This window comes from Sitophilus oryzae, unplaced genomic scaffold (genome assembly GCF_002938485.1).
Source record: "Sitophilus oryzae breed Bouriz unplaced genomic scaffold, Soryzae_2.0 scaffold_813_pilon_pilon, whole genome shotgun sequence".
NCBI lineage: Eukaryota > Metazoa > Arthropoda > Insecta > Coleoptera > Curculionidae > Sitophilus > Sitophilus oryzae.
The window spans coordinates 385,221-401,634 of record NW_022147432.1 but is presented as its reverse complement, the minus strand read 5'-3'; positions in this window follow the sequence as shown (position 1 = coordinate 401,634).

Here is a 16,414-nt window from a genome sequence, read left to right as displayed (position 1 = left end):
TTTCGTTTTTGTGCACAAGTCATGATTGTAGAAAACTCGGTCTTTTAATTTCCAGAATGCTCTTGAGGCTCTGCTAATTCTGTGCTGAACTGAGCCGATATTGGCTTTTTCCGAAATTAAATTGCCGATGTAATTGTATTCCGTAGGAGAACTCTATTCCAATAGTTCTCCAGTGCACATGATTTTAGTTTTATCGATGTTCAGCTTAAGGCCCAAAGTCTCGTATGCCTAGGTATATGTGTTCAGCATTTCCTGTAACTGCTGTAATGTTTTTGCAAGTAGAGCGCAGTCATCAGCGTATTGAAGATCTGTGACAAATTTTATACGTGTTTTTGCACTGAGTCTTTTTATGTTGAACATCATTCAACCGTCATACCTGTTATCTGACACCCATTCCTCTTTCCTGTAGTTTGCTGTCCACTATAATAGAGAGCGCTGCCATGAATATGTGGAATAGGAGAGGGGCTAGGACACATCCCTGCCTAACTCCTGTATTTGTCCGGAAGGGACCGCTCAGTGATCCATGATGTGACACTCTCAACATGTTGTTGCTATGAAGGTTTTTACACACTGTAAGAAATTTGTTGGGTACTCCGAACTTTTGCATAATTGCCCAAAGTGCATGTCTGTTTACAGAGTCGAAGGCTTTCGTTAGTTTGATGAATCCAACATAAAGTTTACTCTGGTTGTTCCTTTACTTTTTCCTGTAGTTGACGGACGGAGAATATCGAATCAATAGTACCGCAGTTAGTGCGAAAGTCCGTCTGCGATTCTGGGAGGATTTTTTCTATATGGGGGTGAAGGCGGTTTGACATAATTTTTGCAAGAACTTTTCCTTCGATAGCCAGTAGCGAAATTCCCCGGTAGTGTCCGCAATCTGATGCACTTCCTTTGTTCTTAAATATATTCACTATATTCGCGTTGTGAAAGTCCTGAGATATCTTTCCGCTTTCCCATATGACATCGAATCGATGAGAGCCTTAAGGTGGCCTAATAAGTTCTTTACTTGCACACTTATATCCGCTGGAATCGCGTCATGCCTAAGAGACCAAGGCTCGAACACATTTTTGTAATAAATTCACAAAAATACTGGTGAATATAAAGATATATTATAACATATTTACATACATGCCACAAATTGGCCATACAACGATTTTACAAACGAGTTGTACACTACTAAAGAACGGATGGTAAATTTACTACAATAATCTGTGGCAAGAAATAACCCTCAATATTATTATTAAATTTACAAACTAGTTTTTTCAGTGTACCAAAGTGTATTCAAAGATTTAATGAAATCAATAAACACTCATACAAAACAAACTAGCGCTTTGTTTACATACGCTTCTTACAACGACCTGACAAAAACCTGTACACAAGAAATCTTCCTCGAATTTACGTTCATTGTGTTCGAGCCCGTGTCGTTTTATCGAACATGATCGCAAAAGGCGTACCGCTCACGTCATCTGAAAGATTATCGCAGCCAAGTAAGAAAAAGATATTTGGGTATTTTACTGCGTAGGTTGTATAAAGTGTCTAGGTACTACAACTAGGGATACCAGGGTTGACATGGACATATAAATGAAGACGGATTAATAAACAGGCAAAACAAACTTTCTTGGGATAATGCAGTCTTTCTTTTTTTCAAAATTCTTAAGTTTTTTACTTTTTTCAAAAATCTTTACGTATCGTTTCTAGCATCTGTACATCTTTTAAATTTGTTACTTTTAAAAAAAATCTAAAATGTCAATATTCCATGGGTATGTTGATAAATATGATTTAAATTATAAGAAAATGCATTTTCACAGAATTGAAGAGATAGGTAAAAAATGGTATAATACAATTGGATTTGGTTAGCAGCGAGTTTTTATAAGACAAAGCTTTAGTTTTAGAAATGTTGAGACCCAGGAGGTTCGAATCGCACCAAGATTTAATGGCGATTAAGTCATTAGATATAATCCTATGAAGTCCCGTGACGTCCTTGTTACTCCAAGTGAAGCTAGTGTCGTCCGCAAAAAGAGGTGTCTAGGTACTACAACTAGGGATACCAGGGTTGACATGGACATATAATGAAGATGCATTAATAAACAGGCAAAACAAACTTTCTTGGGATAATGCAGTCTTTCTTTTTTTCAAAATTCTTAAGTTTTTTACTTTTTTCAAAAATCTTTACGTATCGTTTTTAGCATCTGTACATCTTTTAAATTTGTGACTTTTAAAAAAAATCTAAAATGTCAGTATTCCATGGGTATGTTGATAAATAAGATTTAAATTATAAGAAAATGCATTTTCACAGAATTGAAGAGATAGGTAAAAAATGGTATAATACAATTTGATTTGGTTAGCAGCGAGTTTTTATACGACAAAGCTTTAGTTTTAGAAATGTTGAGACTCAGGAGGTTCGAATCGCACCAAGATTTAATGGCGATTAAGTCATTAGATATAATCCTATGAAGTCCCGTGACGTCCTTGTTACTCCAAGTGAAGCGAGTGTCGTCCGCAAAAAGACATATTTTACCACTGATGTTTATGTTAGCAATGTCGTTAATAAAAAAAAGAAACAAACTAGGGCCAGTACTGAACCTTGTGATACTCCACATTCTATTGACTTGCTAGAAGACAACGTGGTATCCACCCTCACAAGTTGACTTCTGTTGCTCAGATACGACTTAAACCATTCGAGAGATGTTCCCCTGAACACATATTGCTGCAGTTTATTAATTAGAATCTTAATGATTTACCTACATAGTCAAACGCCTTAGAAAAATCACAGAAAATTGTTGCTGTAGAATGAGGGTTATTTAGGCTGGAGTAAACTTTATTACGGAGGAAAAACATAGCGTCATTTGTTGCTTAGAAATCCATTTAACTTGTTGCTTAGAAATCCAAATTGATGTTCAGTAAGTATTTTGTACTTAAACAGAAAAGATACCAGCCTTCTTTTAACCAACCTTTCTATGATCTTAGATAGCGTTGGAAGGAGTGCAATTGGGCGATAGTTAGAAGCTTGATCTTTGTTTCCTCCTTTATGCAGAGGAATGATTATTGCCATTTTAAGACATTTTGGAAAAATACCATTTTGGAATGACATGTTTATTAAAGTAGTTAGATGATTCAGAGTGCTTTCTGGTACATTCGAAAACATTTTTAAAGTTAGCCCGTCGGTCCCAGATGAGGATTTATTTTTTGATGGTATTATTTGTATTGCGAAGCTCTTCTAAAACTACGGGCGAAAAAAAGAAACTGTGTAAGTTTACATTATCATTAGAGAGATATGAAAGTGGATCATGAGAAGGACATTATGGTATTAGTTAAATTTTTCGCTACATTTACAAAGTAATCGTTAAGGTTCTCAGGTGAGGTAGAGATATTGCTAGACGAAGAAGCTTTGTTTCTCAAATCATTCACAATAGACCACGTTTCTTTAGCAACATTACAAAATAAATATAATCACACAGAAAGCCGTGACTTTTACCCATCCCTGATGGCAACGTCGGGTATGTAAATTCGGCCTAGGTACAGTCTCACATCGCGTGGTTCCATTCAATTAGAGTTAACGAGGTGGTACCTCCTCCTAGGAGCATCGTGTCCGTGGTTTTAGTGCTAGGCGTGCTGGAATGCGTTCTTCTCTTCGGCGCGGCGTTAGAAAAGAAGAACCTACAAGGAACCGTTAAATATTGATAAATTGCTGCAATAAAAATAAAACTGTTTATCAGAGAGATTATAGGAGACAGGTTTATTAGATACGTCAAAGTAATGCTCAAAAATATTGGTTTATTTAAGATTTAAAACCAAAAAACGCATAAAATATAAGAACATATTTGCTTTTATTGTATACCTAGGCGAACATTATCTAAAAGACTAAAGATATGGTATTCTATTCAGAATGTTATTTTCTATCCAATAAAGTAAAACATACCGAGGGTGCTATTTAAAAATCAAAAGTTGTCGTCATTTCCGGTGGAACAGGAAGTGACCAAAAACAATTGAGTACGTCAATCAATCCTAATTTATGTCATATACTAACATTACCAAATCTCGTTTTTTATCTGAAAAAATAAAAAAGTTATAAGGGTGAGCCACTTTTGAGACGCACCCAGTATACTCATAGGCGACTGCCGTATAAGACTGATGCAAATGCCAACGACTGTCAGGAAAATATACAGGGTGTCCCATTTGAGATCATACGGTACCTCCGTTGTTAGTGAAAATAGAAGGGTGCGGTTTGCAAAAACCTGTCCAACTTTTTTGTCAAATGGAAATAATGAAAATTTTAATTAAAGTAATAGTTTTTGCTGTTTTAAAATGTTAAAGAAGCACAAAATTTATTTAGTTCAATGCTACGGAAAGTGTGATACTTTAAAAGCTGCAAAACTATGACGTTAATGAAAATTAATAATAAATCGAAATTAGAGTATTAAGTATTACCATAGAAACGCCTTTTGATTTTTAGGACCAACAGAAAAAATTCAATCATAAATTCATGGTTTTTTTAATCTTCTCTATAACTGTATGGGAGAAATCTGGAAAAGTATAAACGAGACTAACCATTCTAGAGCAAGCAAAACTTTTTTATGAAAAATGCATTTTTTTCAAAATATAAATAATAAAAAGCTTTTTTCTCTTGTAAAGACAATCCGGGAACATACTCTGTAGTAAAAAAAACATTATATAAACATATTTATTTGAAAGCAAAATTATAGCTTTATAAATGTATCCAGTCACCAGATGACCAGATAACAAAACAAAGTCCGTATTTTTTCGAGTATTTTTAAAAGAATCAATTTCATATACAGTAAACAATTATAATTTTTCATTATACATTCAGTTTACTTTGACATTGTTGATGTTTTATTAATACCGTTCCATATACTGAACAAATATTATTCCCGTGGAAAAAAGCGACCCGCACCAACGACGGGAAATTCAAAAGATAAAAAAGAAAGACTGGGAAAGCAACCCATTATCTAATTCGTTGAAATTTTCAATCAAACAGCCCTGGGCGCGTAAACAAACAGGGCTCGATTACCTGCTCACGTATTTTTCTGGAAAAGATCAAAATAAAGTACACGCGTTCTGGATATCCGGGAATATCCGTAAAAGACAGACATCCACATCAGCATTTCCAAACGTTCATGTACATATAAAAATATATGACGCTTGGCAATACTTAGAAAGAAAAGAATTCAGTGGCGTACCCTTTCACCTGTCGTAATAAATATTAAATAAAATTTGATAATTTCTGTACACTTTATTATACAGATTATTATGTTAAATTATCTCTGACATCTACGTAAAAAATAGCATATTTTCTTACTGACCAGTGGCGGCTCGTGGTCATTATTGTAGGGGGGTCAATATCTAAAAATATTGCGTCGATTTTTTTTAAAACGCGCCCAAATTTAATTGATTTTTTACAAGGTACTTGTACGTTTAGTTAAAGGAAAATAAATCTAAAAATAAATATAAATTCTGCTAAAATGAAACCTACCCTTACATTTTTAAACAGGTGGTCTAGTGCCATTTCATTAAAAATCCAGTCGATGTTCTTTATACAAATTCTCTATAGTAGGATTTAAAAGACTTAAATAATAATATAACAAAAATATAAATGCACAAAAAATATATACACATACACAATTCTAAAAGTTTTATTTCACTTTTTTTAGATTTCAATCAATGCGGCTTTCTTTCTCTAAACGTTTTTCGAAATTTAACCAATTATTTTCTTTTAACCGCACGATTTAACAAATTAAACGCGATGTTGTCTATTTTAAAATACCAATTCCAGAACCAGTCAACTACAGTTCATCATTTATCCATAACCAGAAAATTGTGAATTATTACCTACACAAATTTCGCGCTACACCTAAAGCTAGATGGATTTCTTTCGATATTAAAAATTTAAATATTGCTTTGTATTGACTAAACCAAACATTATACGCGATAAACGATACAAAAACCTAGGTTATTTTATAATTTGAGTTTTTATAAACACCCAAATTGCCCAAACGGCGATTTTTTCCAGCGATATGAAATCCTTTTATGAACGACGCGGTCAATGGCCAATATATAAACTATATCTATCGCCACCCTAACCCATTATATTTTCTATACGTAGTATACCTTACCTCGTTGACGTCACGAGCCGTGGCATTTGGAGTTTAATACGTGCAAAACATAGCGGGAATGAAGAACAAAATGAAATTTTGACCGGCAGTAAAGAAAACGTTTTCAAAAGAAAATTGGACAAATTGAAGATTTTTGGGAATAGTTTTGAATATCTTAGGATGAAAAAAAGTGATTTTCAAAAAGTATATCTTAAATAGGTTTTTTCTAATTTTTTTCTGATTTTTTTGGGGGGCATTGACCATTTGACCTTATGGTTAAGCCGCCAGCAACGTTAGGCCACTGTTGCTGGCAGCAAACCGATAAAAAAATACTCGTACACACATGTACATATGGGTATCTTTGGCAACAGTTTAAATTATATCTGACAAATCCAAAACAAACTGTCTTTCTAAATAATTAAATATTTTTTTGTCAATCATGTGGTATTTGTTCTCTATATTTTTGTTTACATATCGATTCTAGTATTTTTTATATATTTCAATATCCTTCTAAATTTGATTATGTTATTTTTCTACTATTTCCGGTTGAATTTCTATTCTATAATGTCAATGTCTAGTATGTCACTGATTTCCAAGGAATGGACATTGATTATAATAAATAAGCTACAAGCGTTCATTACCTGAGCTATCAATTGCGGAAGATGACAGAGGTCCAAACCTAATTTATTTAAAAATTAACTCTTTATGTGTATATTTTTCTCTGATATTTGAATATCGGAAAAAGTTATTCTGGTATTCGTGACGAATACAAATTTAAAAAATTATGGATCGTTAAAATTGCCCAGCCGGTAACCAGTTATAAATGGTGTAACTCACAGGATTATTTATTTATTGTTGTATTTATTAGCATACGCGAACCATTGAATACAGAACAACAAAATGTAAAAAAAATGTAATATACGAAATACCATGTGAATGCGATAAATTTTACATTGATGAAACATCTATAGACCCTTAAATATTCGAATTAAAGAACATAAAGATTATTTAAGAAGGGGAGATTTTTACAAATATAAGATTTGTCAGCATTCATGGGACACAGGGCTCAGAATAAATTTTAATAACGCCAAAATTATAATGAAAGAAGCGATAGCCTCTAAAAGAAAAAGAAAAAGGCTTTTTTAATAAAAAAAAATATTGCTCATGCATCTGTAGATGTTAGTAATGTATGGCAATCGCTTCTTTGATTTTAAAGAACATAACATAAATAAACATAGCATACGTAAAAATTAAATATAATCATAGAGAAAGTTTGGGGCTTTTTGGTTTTACCTTATTAAGTAATTGTTATCAGGTAGTAATTGTTAATTTTCAAGTTTAACTTGATATAATATCATTTTAACAGAACGTCAACGGTTTTTTTGTAGACGTATCTGTTTAAAAAACTAAAGTGTTTTTGAATAGTTGAATTTAAATATTTTAAATAGTCTTTTTCTTTATTCTTTGTATTTTTTTGCTTCCGACGACGGAAAGAGATAAACTTTCCGAAACGTTAAGCATTTTTTTGTTCGTTAGGCAAATTTGTACATCTGTAAACCTAACTTCTAACAAGTAGTTTCCGTTTGGATTAACGCAGCAGTGTTTACAAAAAATAACTATTTTATTTTGTAGATTTTCTTGCAGTGCCGAAATACCCATACAGGATTTTTTGGATAGATTAGTAATGATGTATAACATCTTGAAAAATGACAACGACCCATTAGATTTTTTTTCAAAAATATTTATTGTCTGAGACGTATTTATTTCTTAATTAAAAATCGGAACTACTTTTCATTTTTATCAAGGGCCTTGCTTTTTGAAACACCCTGTATATCTAGCGTTAATTCTAGAACCCATTTTTTTATTCGTACTGAAAAGATGTAAGACCAGGATAATTTTCCTGAATATGCTAATGGAAACTACTAGTTATTATGGTTCTAAGGAAATGAGGTAAAACTTCTTTCTCTAAAATGAAACCCAAAAAAATAATGCTAAAGAATATAGAAAATCAGAAACCCATTTTCTTAAGGCTCGTATCCGCACCCTCTATTTTACTCCCCTTATCTCGTAATTTTCTTCTTTATTAAAGGCATAAATATGTAAAGAGAAATGAAAACGCGAATAACACTGATAATGCTTTCCCGTGCCAGACCGGGTCTCGTAAAAATCCTACAACACTGGAGAAAGAAAAAACAGTTTTGCCCTTATAATGCTGAGTGGCGTCACAACTAGAGAAGGTTTAGAAAAGGTTTGTCGCAAGCTTCTTATACAGGGTGGTCCGAATAGTTTTCCGGAAACTAGTATTCCGAGCATAATCTGCAGATAAAAATAAGTAAAAAAGTTCGTATAAATGTATGTCCTAAAATGCTTAGTCTACGGCCACACAGAAAGCGATTTTACCGTTTGAAGCGTTTTTTGCGATTTGTGTCCATTAGAAACACGCAAAAGACGCGGAAGGTCTGCAGTTTCTATCAAGATGTCAATTAGTAACAACGCAAGCGCGTCGATCCCCGGCCCGTTCAACAGTCAATCCTGGTGAGAAAGAGATAGCCGAGATCGGCGCGGTTAGCATTGAGGAGACAAAGAAAAAAGATATGCTCGCACTGTGATAGACTTTTGTACGGGCCGGAGCGCGGATTCGTATTCGTGCCAGTGGCGTGTGTACAAATAATTATTTGCCATTTCTTTTACGATTTGTAATGTATAGATTTTTTATGTCGTAGTTTTGTGGTTACTTGAGTGTTTAATTATAATATAATAATATGATATAATAAATAATTATAATTTTATAATACGCTAGTAAATATTACTAGTTGCTAACGCAATTTTAAGACATGATTTATCCAACTTTTTTGAAGTGATACTAGCGCCCTGGGAGTAAAATTTCAGAGCCGTGACACACGAGCTAGTGCCTATCACGTGCTTATCAAAAATATTGATATTTTAATACAAATTTTGTAAAAGTAAATCAAATTATTAGGTGTAAAAACTATTTGTTACACGTAAAAAAATTAATTTTATTACACGTAAAATAAAATTTTTATTATTTTTTTTTATTTTACGCGTATAAAACTATTTGTTACACGTAAAAACCTATTTTTTAAGTTTAAAAGACTATTTGTTATACGTAAAAAAAATTTGTTAGACGAAAAAAACTATTTTTTGCCCGTAAAAAACTATATTTTACGCGTATAAAACTATTTATTACTGGTAGAAAACGATTTTTGCACAAAAAACTATTTTTTACACATAAAACACTATTTGTGACACATAAAAAACTATATTTTACGCGTCAAAAACTTATTGTTTCTGATAAAAAAAATATTTTTTACTTGTAAAAAACTATTTGCTACACGTAAAAAAACTATTTTTTACTCGTAAAACACTACTCGCTACCGGTAAAAAAATATTTTTACACAAAAAAAATATTTTTTATACATAAAAATCTATTTTTTGCACCTAGAAAACTATTTTAACACGTACAAAACTATTTGTTACTAGTAAAAAACTATTTGTTACGCGTAAAGAACTATTTGTTACGCGTAAAAAAAGCATTTTACGCATAAAGAACAATTTTTTACGTTACTTTAATTTATTACTTTTTCAACATTTCAAACTACACTTTTTCAAACATTTCCTTCAGAGTTTTGAATTTAATAGAATCTTCCTAAACAGTATATGTTCTCTATGAAAATATTTTTAGATACTCGAAAAAAAAATGCATACTATTTAATTTATTTGTTTATCGCCTATGACGCCTATTTAATTTATCGCCTATGACGGGGTCTCATAGAAAACGCTAAAGACGCTACAGAAAACAAATTGATTTGTTTTCATTTGCGTTTATTGCGAGACACGCTCAACGCTAGACGCTTTTGGTGAGGCCACTCTTCTATAATCCTGTTATTTTGTTTTAGACGCAAAAGACGCTTCACGCTAAAAACGCAAAAAACGCTTTCTGTGTGGCCGTGCACTTAGATTCGGAGAAACAGGATGTAGCAATTTCATTTTTATTTCGATTTTTTCCAAATAATTTCTGAAGCAACGTCAATATTTGGATGAAAATTGGTGTCTGGGAGATTTTTCACATGAGAAATGTCATTTTGATACTCCTACTTGTAGAGGGCACCACCTACATATTTTTAACTGGTTTAAAGAGTAATAATTTTTCGTCCGTACCTGTATAAAAATACTGAGTAAAAAAATATACAGTTACGACGTTTTTTACGCAAAAAAGGTCTCTTGGCAAAATTCGCTAGGAGTAATGATTCTCAAAATATTAGGAATCGAAATTATCAATACCTGTTATCATTGACATAAATTAAACATGTTGACTAAATAGTTATTAAACTGAAATCATAAATTTGAAATATTTTTGTGCCAAAAGTTGTTCTCGTTATAATTCGGTTTTAATATATTCTTTTAATGATAAAAATGTTATTTTATAACGAATTTACACCCCCCAATCCAAGGATCATACTTCTTCAGTTAATGGTAAACTGCTGATGGACACATGCCATCCAGTTCAAAACGACCCAGTCCAGGAATGTTTTCTCGTTATAATTCGGTTTTAATATATTCTTTTTGATAATAATAATGTTATCTAATAATAGATTTATACCCTCCAACCGAAAAAACATACTTCTTCAGCTAACGGTAAACTGCTGATAGACACATGCCATCGTGTTCGAAAGGACCCTGCCCAGGAAAGTTTTCTCGGTATAATTCGGTTTTAATATATTTTTTTGATGATAAAAATGTTATTTTATAACGATTTTACACCCCCAATCCAAGAATCATACTTCTTCAGCTAATGGTAAACAGCTGATGGACACATGCCATCCAGTTCAAAAGGACCCAGTCCAGGAAAGTTTTCTCGTTATAATTCGGTTTTAATATATTCTTTTAATGATAAAAATGTTATTTTATAACGAATTTACACCCCCCAATCCAAGAATCATACTTCTTCAGTTAATGGTAAACTGCTGATGGACACATGCCATCCAGTTCAAAAGGACCCAGTCCAGGAATGTTTTCTCTTTATAATTCGGTTTTAATATATTCTTTTTGATAATAATAATGTTATCTAATAATAGATTTATACCCTCCAACCGAAAAAACATACTTCTTCAGCTAACGGTAAACTGCTGATAGACACATGCCATCGTGTTCGAAAGGACCCTGCCCAGGAAAGTTTTCTCGTTATAATTCGGATTTAATACCTATATAGATTTAACATAGTTAAACTTATTAATAAAAATAATTGCGTCCGATGTTAAAAGTATTTTGGTGTTTTGGGGTATTGTGGTGAATTAGTGTTTTATTTTGCAATATAATAAGTAAACTGATCTATATACGATTTTAGTATTTGTTTATTCAGATGTCATCTTTCCTGGAATTAGTAGGAAGCTTTAAATTTTAATTACATACTCTCGACAAAGAACAAAGACCTACAATCGACGCTGTTGAAACTTATCTTCCATCGACATCAAAGGGGTAGAGATACACTCTCCCTCTCTCTAGTCCTCTTCAATTAAACTAATCGTCCCGCATCTCGTCATAAAATAGAGCAGGACGCGCGGTGGCTCCAGATCCTGCGGACCGTGGCGCTAGTCATCTTCCGGAGTCCGGACGATGTCGACGACCGTAACTGCCCGTCACCGGACGGAACTTTAATGGCGGACCGTGGTCGACGGTCGCTGGAATTTTCTAATGACCTGGTTTCGTGGAAATGCCATAGTTGTTTCTTTCTTTGTATTCGGAACGTTTGAAGCTAATGGTTTAAAAGATTTTATTTTAGCCGAACATCAAACCCTGTTATTTTTATCTTTTTTTCGAAAAGGAAACTTTTAGTTGTCCTTTAACCAGTATTCCCAAGAATCAAGCTTTCTATTTCAGATTTTCCAATCTTTTTTACAAAATATGCGGGCAAACACATATTTTTTCTATGTATACCGGGTGCGTCTCAAAAGTGGCTCACCCCTATAATATTTTTTATTTTTTCAGATAAAAAATTGAGATTTGGTATGTTAGTATATGACATAAATTAGGATGATTGACGAATTATTTTCGGCCACTTCCTGTTTCACCGGAAATTACTACAACTTTTGATTTTTAAATGGCACCCTTGGCATTTTTTTACTTTATTCGATAGAAAATTAAACTTTTTACATTCAAACTAGAGTCATGGCTGTGTTAAAAACAGTAATTTTTAATCAAGGAGCCTTAGAAAATGGATGGATTAATGGGGTCAATTATTGGCTTCTTATTGGCTTATTTAGAGAATAATTCTATTTTAAGGTTTATTGAAGAGCACTAAAACTCACATTCAAAAGAATAACTTTAGATATTTTTGATTAGCTCTTTTACGAGTTATCGCCGATTTCTTTTTAAATATTTCTCCTTTCTTATGGCCCTGTATTTACTTATGAGCACCAGTCAAGCTAAAAGATAACTGTCAAATGAAGTTGTCATTTGAGATTTTTACCTATTTAGTGCTTTATTATTATTGAAAACTCATTCCTACATCGAAAATCTTAAAGATGTATTTATAAATACAAATTAATATGAATTAAAGTAAAATAAAGTAATCAATTACAAGGTTAATTATAGTATTATTACAATATTCAATAACTTATTAATTTAGGTAGGTACTATTAAATTGTTAGAACTTTAGGATTTAAGATGTTCAAATATTCCTCCATCGACTGCTAGACAATAACCCAGGCGATCATAAAATTCTCTTCTTACATTCGCTAGTTGGTAAACTGAAATTCTATTGCATTCGGCAGAAATAAATAATATTTTTAACTCGTCTAGATTTAGGTATTTTTTATCCTTGTATATCCTGTTTTTTAAATGGCCCCAGAGAAAGAAATCATTTGGCGAAATATCAGAAGACCTTGCTGGCGAATTTACTGTATGATTTAGGCCAATAAAGTTTCCGTTAAAACTATTGTCTAAATATTCCCGAACAGCCAGAGTACTATGTGCCGGGCAGCCATCCATTTGATACCAAACTTCCTGATTTTCCATAGCGGCATCATGTAAAGCAGGGATTTTCGAGTAGTTCCAAATAATATTCTGCATTTAAATTTCGCGTAAGAAATAATGGCACGATAATATTGTGTCCGAATATCCCTGCCCAAACATTTACTTTCTGTGCATATTGCGTCCTTGTTTCGACAAACCTGTGTTGGTTTTCTTTGTTCCAATATCGATAATGTTGAACATTGGGTTCATTATTTAAGGTAAACGTGCATTCGTCAGTGAAACATACGTTTTTTAAAAATTCCCTATCCGTTTTTGCTCTTTCCATCATATCAAAACAAAACGCCTGCCGCAGTATTTCGTCCTCATCTCGTAGCTCTTGGTGCTTTTCATATTTGAAGGAATAGTATTTATGTCGTTTCAAAATTCGAAACGCTGTAGTGTGATCTATTCCTATTTCATCCTCCAGTTTCCTTGTGCTGATCTTTCCATCGTTCTCTTCCACGCACAACAAAACTTCCAAGTCGGTATCATTTCTTGCATCTTCTCCTTGTTCCTGATGCCTTGCTTCACATCTGCAGTTATTTATTAGGGTACCTTTTTGGTCTCAAATCTCTGGATATTCCTTGCGATTGTAGATTTTCCAGGTATCGGTCTATTCGGATACAGAGCAGCAAACATGTCCGACACCTTTTGATAACTATTTCCTTGATAATACCATTTAATCATCAATACTTTTACTTCGGTAGTGTAATTCATGGCTAATATTTTCGATGTAGGTATGAGTTTTTAATAATAATAATAAAGCACTAAATAGATAAATTTCTGAAATGATAACTTCATTTGACAGTTATCTTTTACTTTGACTGGTACTCATAAGTAAATACAGAGCCATAAGAAAGGAGAAATATTTAAAAAGAAATCGGCGATGACTCGTAAACGAGCTAATTAAAAATATCTAAAGTTATTCTTTTGAATGTGGGCTTTAGTGCTCTTCAATAAACCTAAATAGAATTATTCTCTAAAATAATTAGGGAAGCCAATAATTGACCCCGGTATATGGTTTTGTAACAAATTGCTCGCTATTTTATGGCAAATGCTGAAGCACTGCAAACCTTAATCAAGCCTTGATAAAAGCATGTGCGTATGGAATTTTGGGTGTGGCTTAACACGACAGGATTGGGCTAAGACTTAAGCAGATTACTGAAATATAATATATATTTCCTTCGGCCACACACACGCTTTACCCTACCCCTGAGAGCAACCCGAAAGTACAGCGTAATAGACTCTTAACACTTATTTTAATAAGCTGTGTTAGATAAACGTTTTCATTTTCGGCAATAAACGTATATTTATTTGGTTTTATTTATTATAAAACAAAAAATACAACGAGCAAAGGACATTTCTCCGGACATGTTATCCGCTCAGACCGTAAAAGCTTGACGACAAAGCGCGCCATCATTCCTGCCGCAGCCCCCAGGACGATCCACTCGGAATCCGTGCCACTAATTCCTGCAGCAATTTTATCTCGGACGACCTCCCCCGACTAAATTCCCGCTCCTGCCAACTGTAAATTCCACGGTCGCGGAAAATCAGCATGGCAGAAATTAGAGGTTTTCCCTCGTCGGAGCCGTTGCCCGTCGTGCTTTTCACGGCTTTCACCGACCCCTTCTATTGCCCCGTATACGTATATATCGCTAAAACAACAACACGAAAGCAGACATGGCGTACGTTTATGATCGTACGTGTACGTCGGAGAACTGTTAGCGAACACGAGCTGCTCTGTAATAACGCGGATACCGGAACAAATTGAATTTTGGAGCGGAAAAAAGAAGCAATGTTGCCAAGACAGAAAGCGTTAATTAATAGTCTTCAAATTGTTACCCTGTATGAAATGCATATACATATATACATATATATGGTAAGGTTAACAAAAATAGATATTTTTGTAGCTAGTGCGCGAAGTGCTACTTTGGTGACCGCTACTTGAATTTTTTAACGAGGCGTAGCCGAGTTGAAATATTTGTCGAGATCACCAAAGTAGTTCACGCAGGAGTTGCAAACAAAGTTTTTTCAACAAACATTAAAATCGGGATATATCCCTAAAAATTATTATTTATCTATCAACAATAAAATTAAATATCACATAAAATTTTAGAGTGTTAAATACCGGGATCAAGTACATCTACATCAAAATTGGATAGTGTCTCAAGTCCCAAAACCCCCATATCTCAAGCAAAATCAGAACTATCTAGTTTGGGATTAAATATTAGTTCGTGTACTGGTTGTACTATTAATTATATTATTATCTTTGTATTTTTTAAGTTTACGAATTTCTTGTAGTGTAGGCTTGGTAGCTTTCAACAAATTCAACGGTAAAATCAGAAATTATCAATATGTATTTTACATTTCATGTTGATCGCATTAAAATAATATTGAAGTCGTGGTTTTGTCATAATATTTAAGTATTTTAGTTTTTTGCTAGTGCAGTTATTGAGACTATAAAACACTCAGGTACGAGGTTTGTATGATGTAAAGCTGTTTTGGGTAGTAAAAAATAAGTGAATAATAAGAATTCTAAAAGAATACTAGGCGTCATGTTGTGTTGAGAAAATTTCAAATGTTAATAAAATTGCCGAAAAAATGTTAACACGTAAAGGAGAGCGTAATTAAGGTGTTGTTGGGTGCAATAACATTCAATAACTCTACTTTCCCGGATATTCAACTCTCCCCAAAACAACATTTTATAGCTTCATAGTTTCTCACACCGATTTGATCAAAAACAAAAATGGATTCAAGCAGTTCGACAAAACAAGTGAGTAAACAAAGTGCTCGTTACATAATCAAAAAATTAAATAGACGTATAATATGAGGGGATAAAATATAATTTGCAATATTAATGGTATACTTTTTTTAATCAACCAGTGATTAAATGTTTTATGAACATCTTCTAAAATTATAATTATGTACCTTTAAAAAGTATTGTTATAGCCGAAATAGCCTCAATTGAGAATGCCCCACTAGCAAAACCGGTGATTAAAATTATGCTCGCTACCGTAGTTGAAGTCATCTAATTACTTAATACTTTTTTATTTTTATTTTTAGAATTTTTACAAATTATACATCCTAACACTTTTAGAATAATTAAATAATAAATTTTTCGTATACTCGCTATATTTAGACCCATGTATTTGTGTATACTAGTTATTTACGATATTCTTCGATGGTGGCAGCACCGGCGGAGAATGCACCAAGCCTATACATTCTTATATTATTAGGACAGTCAATATTATTAAAAAAAACTTAACCAATTA